Below are 13,320 nucleotides of genomic sequence, written 5' to 3' on the forward strand. Positions count from 1 at the left end.
ATCCTTCTGAGGGTGGAAACTCAGGTACAGTCGACTTTACGTGAAGTTGATAGTTGAGAGTCGTTAGATGGTTTGACTGATTCGACTAAATTTTTATCTAACAGTTTTCAGCTATCAACTTTACGTAAAATCGATTGCAGCTGAGTGCACTTTTTTATAGAGTAGTATATAGATATCATTTATTGTTTCCAGCATTTCATTCGTTCTTTGGAATCTTCTCTTTTTCCTCCATGTCATACTCTTCTATTCGTGGTTTTGCATGTGTTCTTTTGTATTTCTTACCTTTCAAAATTATTTCTGACATATTGACCATTCTCAAATCAGATGTGACCTCTTTATCCAACCATATTTTCTTCATATAAAGATCAAACTTTTCTCCATTTAGATCCATCTAAATCCTGTCATTGATTATTGGCACCCAAGTAGTGTCCATCGTCATTTTGACTGAGTCGAAATTTCTTCTCTGAATCAAGCTTTTATCCACTCTTAAAACGGTTCCCCACCCATACCACTGCTATGATAAGAAAGTTTTCTTCATTCCATTCATGTAGAGGCATGCCAAAAATTTCAATCTAAACTTTTCTTATCCTGTATGTTTTTCCTGCAATCCATCTCCTTATCTCTCCAAAATAATTCAGTAAAAATGATGATTGCAGAGTTTCATTCATATTCTCTATCGAGTCAAAAGTTAAGATCATCTTGAATGATCCCAGACATTTAACTTCCGAAAGAGTATTGACTGAAATGATCTCGTAAGCGTTGAATGGGCTAACTGATTCTCCAATAATGAATGACTAATTCTCCAATAATACTTCTATTTAATTTCTCCAACATATTCTGATTAACTTTTCCTTTGACCTCTCTTACCATAATTGTTTCCCTATTGCTATAATCTTTCTTGATGTTGGCCTTCATTTTTTTCTGATCAGTTAGGACCTCTTTGAAGGTTTTTTCTATTAGGTTTAGTTATGGTGTCCCCACTTCCTTCCTTCTTCATGCAACACATGTCCTTTATTTGGCTGGTGCGTTGCTCTTTGGTCAACACTCCTCCTAAACTTAGCTTTTGTAACGAATAAAAGGGTACCATATATCTTCCATCTGTTAAGAAATCTAATTGCTCTTTTTGCATGATCTCTGACTGCAAACTTATGATACATATTTGCTTTGGGGTTTTTGCGACAAAGAAACATCTGCTACATCACATTCCCTATTAAAGATCTCCCAGAGCCATTGAACGTTTATCCTTTTCATCAAAATCAACAAAAATGAAGATGGTTGCAAAGCGGCAAATTCAAAGTCACGAGACATCAAGATTTTGAATTTCAACTTGCAATGTTCTAAGTTTTTTTTTCAATATTCGATAATTCCTCTTGAATCTCTAGAAGCATGTTAAGTCTATTCTGTGCTTGATCTTGGTAAGGCTTACCAAGGACTTTCACATGGCTTCATTGAAATCTTTTTTCATGGCCTCTTCAAGCTCAGATGACAACTTCTCTGCTTTTGCTTTCACTTTATCTATCACACTCTGTCTGTGCCTTGGGAAATTTGATATAGCAAGATACCTGACAGAAGTCACCCAAACAACTAAACCGTTGCTCCGGGTTTCTCTTTGCATAACAACACTAATGGAAAAAAGTAACTAAAAAAATGAAGCAGCAACCCAGATGAGTCTAGCAGCAATAATATTTTCTCAACATATCCATCTACTTTGGAGGCCTTAACCTTACTTGAATACAATACTATGACCACAGATAACCATATCACTTTGAATGTTAACCCTAACAAGGCCAAAGCCCAGAGACACTTCAAACTTATTAGACAAGCATATTCTTCTCTTCCACAATATAATATTACATAAAACAACTTTGATCCACTTACCATCATATCTCACCAACTTGTTGCTCAAATGACTTTGAAGCTGCACTACTGCACTCTCAGCTTGATCCACTTTCTTTAATGACTCATTCTTCTCAATCTCACTATTTTCGTGATTCAAAGATGCCCATCGTTTTTCAAAAGACTCCTTCTATAATCTCCCTTGTTGGGCAACCAGTTTTCATATTCTCCAAGTAAATTCTGTGTTCAATCAACAAACAATTTAGCAAAACATACAGCAAATAATGTTTTATAATTGCATTAAATTATGTTGATAATCGGATGAAGCAGCACTGATGATGATAGCATAATTCGATATAATTATTAGAGTAAGTGATATAATTTGATGGACACCACTTAGATAAAGATACAAAAAACATCCTTTTTTAAAGACACATTATTTTTATTCATTAATATTTTGACACGTAGCATTTATCAAACTAAATGCGGTTCATTTTTAACCAGTTTTTTTTTCTTTTTTTTTATTTGTGGTCATAAACGGTTCATTTTAGATTTTTTTTTTCCTCTCGCCGATTCTCCCCTCTTACCGCCGCAGTCTCTCACTCTCACGGCCTCATCGCAAAGTCGCCGTCTCCGCCTGAGGGCTGAGGCAAAGTCGTCACCTTCCCTCTTTGCAGCCTGAACGTCGCCGCCTCCAGCCCGGTCTTCATCGCCATTGCAGCAGCATTTTTGCCGGTCTTCGTCACAGCTCGTCCGTCAGCCTCTTGGCCGTTCTCCGCTCTTTCTTCCGGTAAATCTTCTGTAATTTTATTTAGTGTGTGTCTTCTGACCTTGATGGGGCGTGGTAATTGAAGACAGAGGAATGCTGACGAAGAATATTAGAACCATTATTATAGCAAGAATATTGTTGAGGGTGCTGATTAGTTTTAGTGATTAATGATGATGATGAGATGATTGTGGGTGCTGTTGCCGAAGAAGTTCTATTACTTGTATTATTGTTTTGAAACAGAGTTAAGGATGATTAAGCAAAATGGCTCAGTGGGTGTGCCACTTGTGCCATTGTTGAATTTGAAGTACAAAATTAATGAATTTCTGTGCAAACAATTGATCTTGTGCCATGGTTAGAATTTGAATTTATAGTTGTCATGCATATTTGTATCTTGAAGTTTTGTATATGCAATGTAGATATTAAAGAAGAACTTGCAGCAATTCATATAATTTGGTGTTTCCTTGACTCATTTTAATATCTTTATTTTGATTATGTTATATTTTCTTTTTTTTTAGTTAGTTCTTTTGAAAAAGACTAGTACTAATGTTGTTGTTATAATTGATAAAGAAAAGAGAACATATATCATCTGATTCTTAATACAATTTATTCTGAGTTTCTATTTGATTATGAGTATTGTTGAAATCTCAGCACAAAAAGGAGTTTTTATAGTTCTTCACTCCTTTCCCAACTAAATGACAAGCTAACACCATGAACAAGAATCATGTATCATTTTGAATTGAACTAATAATGTTACATGCTTCATATGATTCTGTTTTTATATTTCACAAATGAATCAATTTATATATTAGAGTTTTGATTAAAACTAATGAAAATTGATGGGAAAAGTTCAAATGTATTTGACCAAGATCATACTTTGATTACATGTATGAATTTAACCTTTGCTATAAGAGGATAAGCTTCCTCAAGATAATACATTACAGAATACAGATAACTTCTACTACAACAATGAATCATGCCTATAGTACAGTGGATATTAAATATTTGGCCTATGTTTTGCCAATTTTTTCAATCTTTTGTTATTAATTCATTAAAATATATAGAATGGTGGAATCACGACGGATCTAAATGCCAGCAATCAAGTGAGCCTTTCACTCTATTCAAAGCTGCTTGCCTGTGTTGCAGCAATGGATGTCAGGGATCTTCAATCTCTTTAGAGCTGCTGCCACCTTCACTTTTGCGGGGAGATTTCGTTGCAAATTTTTTCATTTGATTCAAAGGCACAAGCTACAATGATGAAAGAACACAGTACAAAATACATTAACTACAAAGTCATGCTGTAAAAGTTTAAAGGAGCTAGCTGATTATTTGAGCAAAGACAGCAACAAATTCAAGGTTCAGTCATGATTATCAATAACAAATTCAACTCGATGATTTTTAGCAACAAAAAAAATTAACTCAGTGATTATTCAGCAAGACAACCACAAATTCAAGGTTCAATCACTAACAAATTCAACTCAGTGATGACTTTCAGCAACAAAAAAATTTACCTTAAGTAATTATTTAAGTAAAACAACAACAAATTTAAGGTTTAGTGACGATAATCAATTACAAATTCAACCAATTCAGGCATCGAGACAGGCCCTTATATTTGTTGAATGCACTCCTATGCTTTGTTGTCTTTGTACTGTCCCTTAGGCTGCGTTTGTTTTTAGAGACAGGACAATACATGACACTGAGACGGAGACAATAAGACGGAGACACTAAAAATTATCTTTTGTGTATTGTGTTTGGATACGATAGACAAGACACTAATGTAATGTCTAGTATTATGTTTGGATACACATGGACAAGACTAAAATATTATATGAAATGACTAAAATAGCCCTGCGATTTCAAATTTTCTACATCAATACAAATTAATTTAATAAAAAATGAGAGTACGTAGGAGTACGGACGGAACTTGAAAAAAATATTTGAAGAGACAAAAAAATTTAATAAAAAAATATATTTGTATTTATATTAAAATAAAATTTATAAATATAATTATTTTATTTTAAAATTTATTATTAATATGTAGGAATACATATGGTTAAGATTAACAAAAAAAATAAATTTGAATTTGATTAATAAAAAATTTTGTTTAAATTAATAAGCCAAATTAATTTTAAATAAAAAATTAATTTTAAAAAAATTCATTTTTACATGAAAAAACAATTAGTTTTTGCATATAAAAATCTATTTTTATTTAAAAAAACTAATTTTTTTAATCTAAAAACTGATTTTTCTTTATAAAAAACTGATTTTTTTTTAAATTATATAAAATCAATTACAATTTATAAATTATTTTTTAGCATTTTAAAAGATCAATTTTACTTTTGATAATATTTATCTTTCAAAAGTTTTAAGATTAATTATTTTTATTATTATTTTTATTACAAATCAAATAATATAATATAAGGTTAAAATGGTATTGAAGTAAAACGATAAAAAGAAAAGAATTATCTACCCCCAATAAAAAATTCTACAAAAAAAGAGAGAGTACCTGAAAAAGAAAGAGATAGAGAAAGAACAGGAAGCAAAAAGTATCTCTGAACAACGCAATAGGAAAAATAAGAAGGGGTAATAGTGGAAAAAAAAATAAAATTTATAAAATTGTCCGTGTCTACTCTTCCAAATTCCGTGTCCATCATTGTCCTTCGTGAAAGAGTGGACACAAAAATATAAAAAACTGTCTCGGAGACAATATGTCCACTGTCCATATCTCTGCTTCCAAACACTTTTTAAACAAATGTTGTCCATATCTCCGTGTCCTGCCCCCGAAAACAAACGCTACCTTAGTGTATTCAGGATAACAAAAGCATAACACATTATTTAAGATGAAGCAATTGATTTCTTGAAAATGTTGACATAATATTAAAATTAATTGTGTACCAAAATAATAAACCATTAAAAGTGAAAATCCATTAGAGCTTAATGGACAGAGCTTTATGTCAACAACCAAAGAACATGCCTGGATAAAGTTCCAAAAAACAATTATCGTGTCTTGTCTACCTTTAGATAGACTTCAAATAGTATGTTAGCTAATCACCAAAATATCTCACAATACATAATATGCTCACACAATGCTGATTCTACCATTGTAATTCTTTATATAAGAATATAGACGAATAACAAATTAATATTAAATTTTATGCTTGCAGCAACAATTTGTACAAGTACTGTTCAGCATCCCCAAAACATATCTATCTAAATAAACCATTAATCCAACTTCTAGACTGAAATATACATATGGTCACAATTAATTAGGTTCAATCCAAACACAATGTAAATAGAAAATTCCAGCTCAATAACAAATTATTCAAGGTTCAGTGATGATAATCAATAACAAATTCATGTTAGTGATGATTTTCAGCAACAGAAAATCTAGTTCAGTGATATTCTCAACAATAAATTTCAGCAACAAAATCAAAGTGCAGTGATGAATTACAACAATAAAATTGAAAAAGAAAGAATAGGAAAATTTATTGGAACTCACTAAATCAGAGACCAGCTTCTGGTTGCGCGAAGGAAGCTGACGGGGAAGAGAAAGTTGATGGCGAGAGTCAAAGCAAGAAGACAACAACGATGATCAGCCCCGGGACCTGCTGCTACTGCCGCCGCCGGCGACGAGCGCAACAAAGGCAACAAAGGCGCGGGATTGAGTGTGAGACGGTGACAAGACAGGGAGCGACGACGATGATCAGTCCCGGGACCTGCTGCTTCTGCCGCCGACGACGACGAGGGCAGTAAAGGCGCGCGAGCGCGACTAGTGAGAGTTGGTGATGACTGACGACACAAAGAGGAAGAGAGCTTGTGCGAGAGAGGAAGAGAGCTTGTGCGAGAGCCGCTGAGCCACAGTGACAGAGATGAAAGAGCTCAGCTTTAGTGAGAAAGTGACGTTGAGGGAGGAGACGGTGAGGTGTAAGGGATAGGGTTGACATTGTTTACCAAAGTTTAAAAAAAAAAAAAGTATAACCCGGTCCGGGTTATGTAAACCGACCGGGTCGAATCAAATCTAAAAAATAAATTAACCGGTTTTATAAATACACCAATCATCACGTAACACATCAGCATCTTTTAGAAAAAGACGTTTGAATCGTCTTGATGGAAGTATCCGCCTAATTTGATAGTATAATGTAATATATTTAAAATTTGGTCCGTTGGCCCCTTCACTATAAAAAAAAAAGGATATATTTAAAATTTAATGCGTCTAACATTTTTTTCATTACATGACATTATTACCTTATTTGGATAAGTTGGTTTCTTAATACAAAGTTTAAAATGGAGGGAGTATTGTTTAATGAGCTGAGTTAATTCTCAATGGTAAGAACTACATATGCTGGTAACTGATATTAACTAATTACACCATGTTTATCTGCTCAAAGTATATGTTTTTTCCCCTGTGCTGCAGTGCACTAGTTGGCAGCTAAACATTCAAGAAAATTGTACTGTTTCTGTTTTTGATTATTTTAATTTTCATTAGTGATGGCTTTGTTCATCATCTAATGATTTTTGTCTCCTTTGTGAATATTAATTAGCCACAATTGGTTGATGTTTATTCCACCTGAATTATTTTGATACTTTGAAGAGAGTAATTGTGAAAAACATTCATTCAACATTGAGTAATACATACGTGACTTGATATATAAGCTAGATATACACTGATTTCACAATTGATTCTCTTTCGATCATCTTCTAGAACATGTCTAACATCTTCTTCATAACAAAGTATGTCTAGTGAGTTTTTTTTTTTTTTTTTTTTTTTTTCAGAGATAGCAAATTGTGAATGGGTGTGTCTGATTTATGTTTTTTTTTTGTTATTTTCTGTTTTCAGATTTTGCGACTAAAAAAAACGGTAAAATTCATTTATTTATTTTATTTTTTGTTAAAAAATATATAACTATTTATTTTAAAATTTATAAATTTATTAAAAATATTTATAATTTTTTTATTAATTTATATTTAAATACATTAGATTTATTAGGGGACTATTTGACTTATTTTGAATGCTAATTTTTATCGTATTTATAGTTCTTTATATATTGAGCAATGCTAGAGAACCAAAAGGGTATTAGCATATTTTTTGTGAATCCAAAATCTCTACGAGTTAATATATATTGATGTTTCTTCTGCTAAGTATCAGAATGTTTCTTTTTCATACTAAATTGATGTTCTTTTATATATTTTTCGAATTTTTAAAATTAATTATTAATATAAATTAATGTGATTTTGTTTAGTTTTTTGTTGGTAACCTCTCGGTTCCATATACTTTTCCTTATATATTATATATGAATTCAATTGTATTAAATATATATATCAAAATTTAGCAAATAAATCAATTATTCGTATAAAATATATATTAGAATATAAAATAATATTAAAAAAATTAAATAATATATATATTTGTATACAAATACTATGACTGATTTTTAGTATATATATAATAGTTTTTATATGAATTATATTGTTATCTTATTGTTAGGATTTGGTTGAATTAGTCTCACATTGCTTAGGATAGCAAATGGAGTGGGTGGTCTAGGCTATAAATATGAGGTTAAGTTCTCCATATTTTTTACACCAGTTGGAAACACTTTAAACTTGTATCTGACTTTTTCTTTTTCTCTATACTCTTTGATTATTAGAGAGTGTTGTGAGGTGTAGTTATATATTTGCTTTGAGAGAGTGTGTGATATTCTCTGGTTGTCATTTGACAGCGGCTGTGGTTTTTTCTCCGGTAATTGAAATTTTCACGTTAAATTATTGTGTTGTGATTGTGTCTATTTTATTTCTCTGTGAAAGGTATTTTCTCAAGGAAGAATGGTGTCTTATTCCCAACACTTATTCACTAAAAATCAAATAAATATTAGGATATGAAAAGACAAAAATTAATACTATATAATTTAAAAAGTCTCTAGTCTAAAAAATAAATAAATAAAAAAAATAAAATCACGCATTTAAAAAGGATGAATTAAACGAGCATAATAATATCATACCATGTGCATCATCTTGAGCAACCTATATATGTTGCTCCCGAAACAAATAAACAACCACGCCAACCTTAATGCCTTCATCACAAGCAGAGAATCTATAATTAAGCAGGAAAACTAGGTTGAGCTCAAATCTTTCAAATACTGTCTTGATTGTGTTTTAAGTACGAAGTCTTTATATAGTTTCTTCTTTTTAGAAATTAAGAGTTTTATTAGTAACTTTTAGAAAAAAGAAAAGAGATCACAATTAATTTTATAAATTATTAAAACATATTGTAATAATCCCAGAGATTGTAGTGTTTATGTGATTTTGAATAAATTTTTTACCTAGTTTGGAAATTCTATGAATCATGGTTGGATTTGGAATAATGGTTGAATTAAAGCAAATCTACATCCCAATTCTTATTTAGCTTGAGCTCAAATACTCTCTGGATATATAATTGATTTCTTAGTATCTTCAAATAGAGAGTTAATACTTAATAGTTCAAATAGTAATAACAATAAATAGAAACAAACAAGCAAAAAACGTTGATGAGGTGATACAGAATAATTAGTGTAAGAATTTTCTCATTTTTTTTTTGAAAAAAAAAGGAAAAGAAGGAAAGGAAAAGCAAAAGGCAAAGACATGAAATTGTTTTGTTTGGGAAACGTAATGAAAGAGTGGCAATAATAGATTCATAGCATCCAAAGTAGAGTTGGTCTCTGAAGCAAAGAATGTGGCTAAAATGCATTGAGGCATGTTTACTCAAACAAAAAAGAAGGGAGGGAATAAAGAAAAAAGCCTAAAGGGTAAATTATTATGTGTCTGAAGCAAAGCAAAGAATTTATGAGATGTTGGTATACATAAGACCCAAAGGATAGCAAAAATTTAGGGAGGATGGAATTAGCGGAAAAAAAAAAAATCTAAACTGAAAAGAACTAAGGAAGGAGATTGAGGAAGCACAAGAAAGCTGAACCAAAGATATTATAGTACCTTAGATTTTCCAGGTTCGTATAATAATATAATTAACTTGTCTTCTTCCCCGTACTCACTTCTTGTTATCCTTATTATGTTTGCTTCTAAATACTAAATGCCTAGTAGACAACTTGATTTTATATTACTTGTACTATTTAATTTTTTGCCCCTCTATGTCTGATGATGATGATTTAGAAATACAAGTACTATACATATATAGTTCATGCCCCTTTGTTTGCAGATTTGCACAGCAAGTAGTTGAATTGATGATGTGTTGAAAATCACATATGTTCTATTTGCCATCTCAGCTCCCTCTTATAAAATATAAAGTACAAAAATAAAAATAATTTAATTCGTAAAAATTATATAAAAGAGATGAATATTTTGTTGTGTCAATAGTAATTAACTTTTTTTTTTCTTTTATTGATGATACGTACGTACTTATTTGATCTCGCAATTAAATCTTAATACACATGTAAAACTTTTATTGATATTATTATAGATATAATAGATTTAAAAATTATCTGTCTTTCTAAGTATATGAAGTTTTATATAATAATGATCGATGACAATAATTTATTTTAAAGTCTACATTATTAACGAAAATTCGTGGAAAATCTGTCCAAAATTGCAAATGGATTTTCCATCAGTAAATAAAAAATTTCCTCTCTTTTTTAAGGTTTGATAGAAAATTCATTGAAAATTTGAGTGAAAAATTATAGGCAGAAAATCTGACGATAATTTAATGATTTTTTTAAATTCTTAATTTTAATTTTTGAAAAAATTTTCGTTGGTAATTTCTTTACGAAAAAATCAATGAATAAAAATTATTGATAATCTTATGTCTTTCGTTCTTTTTCTTCTATCATTGCTAATGTTTTACGCGATTATTTGAAAAATTTAGTTGATAATTACGATTCTTTATTTTAGTTTGCTAAATAATTTTCTCACTATATATTGCATGATGAACTCCTAAAACACTATAATATACGAAATTCTTATAATGTTTTTAAGTTTTATTTTGTTATTTATTATCTAATTTTATTTATCAATTATATATATATTTAATAATTTATATTTTTTAATATTATTTAATTATAATAATAATGTTAAAAAGGTATGATGTCATAATTCATGAATGTTATTTTTAATTATTAAAATATTATATTTATATTTGCATTATATCTAATAGTTTTAATAATCTTGTACTATATAATATTTAAGTTTAATATATATTAGATGATGAATTTTTTCAAACACTAGAATGTATAATATCTTTAGAGTTTTATTTAAATTTAATATTAATTATTAAGATTTTTTCAATAATTTTTTATGTATAAAAATTAATTAATTTTAATTCCGCACAACATGCATATTTAAATATAGTTGAATGATTATTAGAAGGCAGTCTCATACCAAAATAAAAATCATATGTTCTTTCTGATCTATTTATTTCTTACTCTTGCATTTATTTTCCATTCACCATTATTCATATTATTATCTTACAAATTAATATTTTTTTCAGCGTATTGCTTAGCTTCTTCTTATCCTGGGCGGAACTGTGATCGTGGTGAAAAAAAATCATTACTTAGAATAATCAAAGGTATGTTTAAAACACATTATGGGTAGTTTGTCTTGGAATCTATTCGTAGCTTATTACGTTTGGTTCATTACTACTTAGACAAAGATGAAACTTATTGAAAAGAGGAATTTAAATGCAAAAAAAAAAGTGCTATTTCTTCGATATTTAAATCTATTTTTATATAAGCACCACTACGCTGCTACAATAATTTAGCTCAATCAACAATTCACAACAAGAATAAGAGAACAAAATACATAATTCAGGCAGACTATGAATATGAATCAAATAGTAAAATAGAAATTGTATATATAAGTGTGGAATTAGAATGTATAAGAACTTCTAATCTTCTTTTTGAGTAAGAGAAAAATATTCCTCAAAAAAAAAAAAATACAAAATTCTTACTCCTTTCTCTCTCTCTGAATCACTCTCTTCCTTTTGAATTTCTTCCTCTTTTTAAGTTGTTACATATATAACAAACTTGGCACTATCTCTATTTTATTCCTCTGCAGTCTTTTTCATTTCATATGTCATAGTCCTTCACTTAAAACGTTTTCAAATTAGAGGGTTTCCAATAACTTGGCTAATTCATTATTATATTTCAACTATGATATGATTGAATAATTTTACAGTATCGAAGAAGAATGTAGAGAGAGAAATGGATCAGAATTATTGTTGATAATTTTGTGTTAGATGCTGAAGGTATGTATGATCATACTATTTTTTGTTCTCAGTGAAGTCCATGCGTAACATTACTATGAACGTGTAAATATTTGCATAATATTATATTCTTCATCTCATGAGAGTTTATAAATGTTTTTAGTGGAATATGTCTTGTTCTAGTACCTGTACTGCTATATAAAACTCACATAGAAGTTATTACGGGCACCAATTATTAAAAAAAAATAATAATAATGATAATAATGCTAATAATAATAATTAATCAAATTACAATTATAACAAAAAGTACATTTTCTAATCGAAACCATAAATAGGAAACTAAATGTTGGGTATCAGAGTGAACCTAATGGAATAATATAATTAGAATTTGAGGATGAAAAAAGTAAAATTGAACAAATTTATTTTTAGATAATAACAGAAAAATTATGACTAAATAAAATAATTACAAATTTTAAATTATAAAAAAAATTATAATATTCTTTCAATATATATAAAAATTACACTCATTAAAAAAAACAAAAAAACAAAAAAATTCAACTAGAAGACACCTATTTTTTCCTCTAATTAGACTCATTAATACACTCATTAATTGTATTTTTTTTTTTTGAAACACACTACATTTGAGAACTTTTTTAGTTTTTGCGCTACTTTGTTTCTTGTTACACACTCAAAAAACTTAAAACAAACACGCATTATAATATCAACCTTGGCTATAATTACCATCCTTTACTTTTGAATACAACTCCACCCACAAGGGTCATGCATTATTACTAGTTTGGCCTCAAAAATCATTAAAAATATCAATAATTTAAACTCATTCAAAAATATCATGCGTTAAAACAAGATATAGAGCTCTAGCCATATGGAACATGGAGCTGCGTGCCAACTACGATCAAGATATATCCTTCTAGAAGTAAGAATCATTTACCTTCATAGTTGTAAACATATGATTCCTTTATTGGAATTTGTATAATAATTAATTCCAACCCAAGACCTATTATTATCATGGAAGATATGCTAAAAAAGCTTATCCAACATAGAAATATTCAACAATTGAGTATCACAAACAGATATAGTCAGCATCCAATTGAGAATAGAGATAATATTTTTACAAAGAAAACGAATAAATATATAAGGTGAAAAAAGATCTCCTTACCAAAACCCTTGGTAGGAGTAAATGGATCAAGGCTAAAAATTTTGTACAATATGTCTAAGAAATAGTCAAGTATCCCTTTTTGACTGTCTTTCTCATAAAATGATAACATTGTCAAATGTTGATCTATATTCTTAATCAAGCAACACTAGAAACGACTAACGAGTAAATCTTTTAAAAAGAACTAAATCTATTAACAATCGCTTTGCTAATTATCTTGCATATCATATTACATAAACTAATTGGTCTGTATATGTAGTTTCTCAAGTAGGTAGGATTCTATCTTTTAGGAATGAAAACAAAGAATGTCTTTAGCAAGGTCAATGAAACCCTTCTCAAAAGAATTCTTCACTATCTACC

Source organism: Arachis stenosperma, chromosome 2, assembly GCF_014773155.1.
Source record: "Arachis stenosperma cultivar V10309 chromosome 2, arast.V10309.gnm1.PFL2, whole genome shotgun sequence".
NCBI classification, from domain to species: Eukaryota; Viridiplantae; Streptophyta; class Magnoliopsida; order Fabales; family Fabaceae; genus Arachis; species Arachis stenosperma.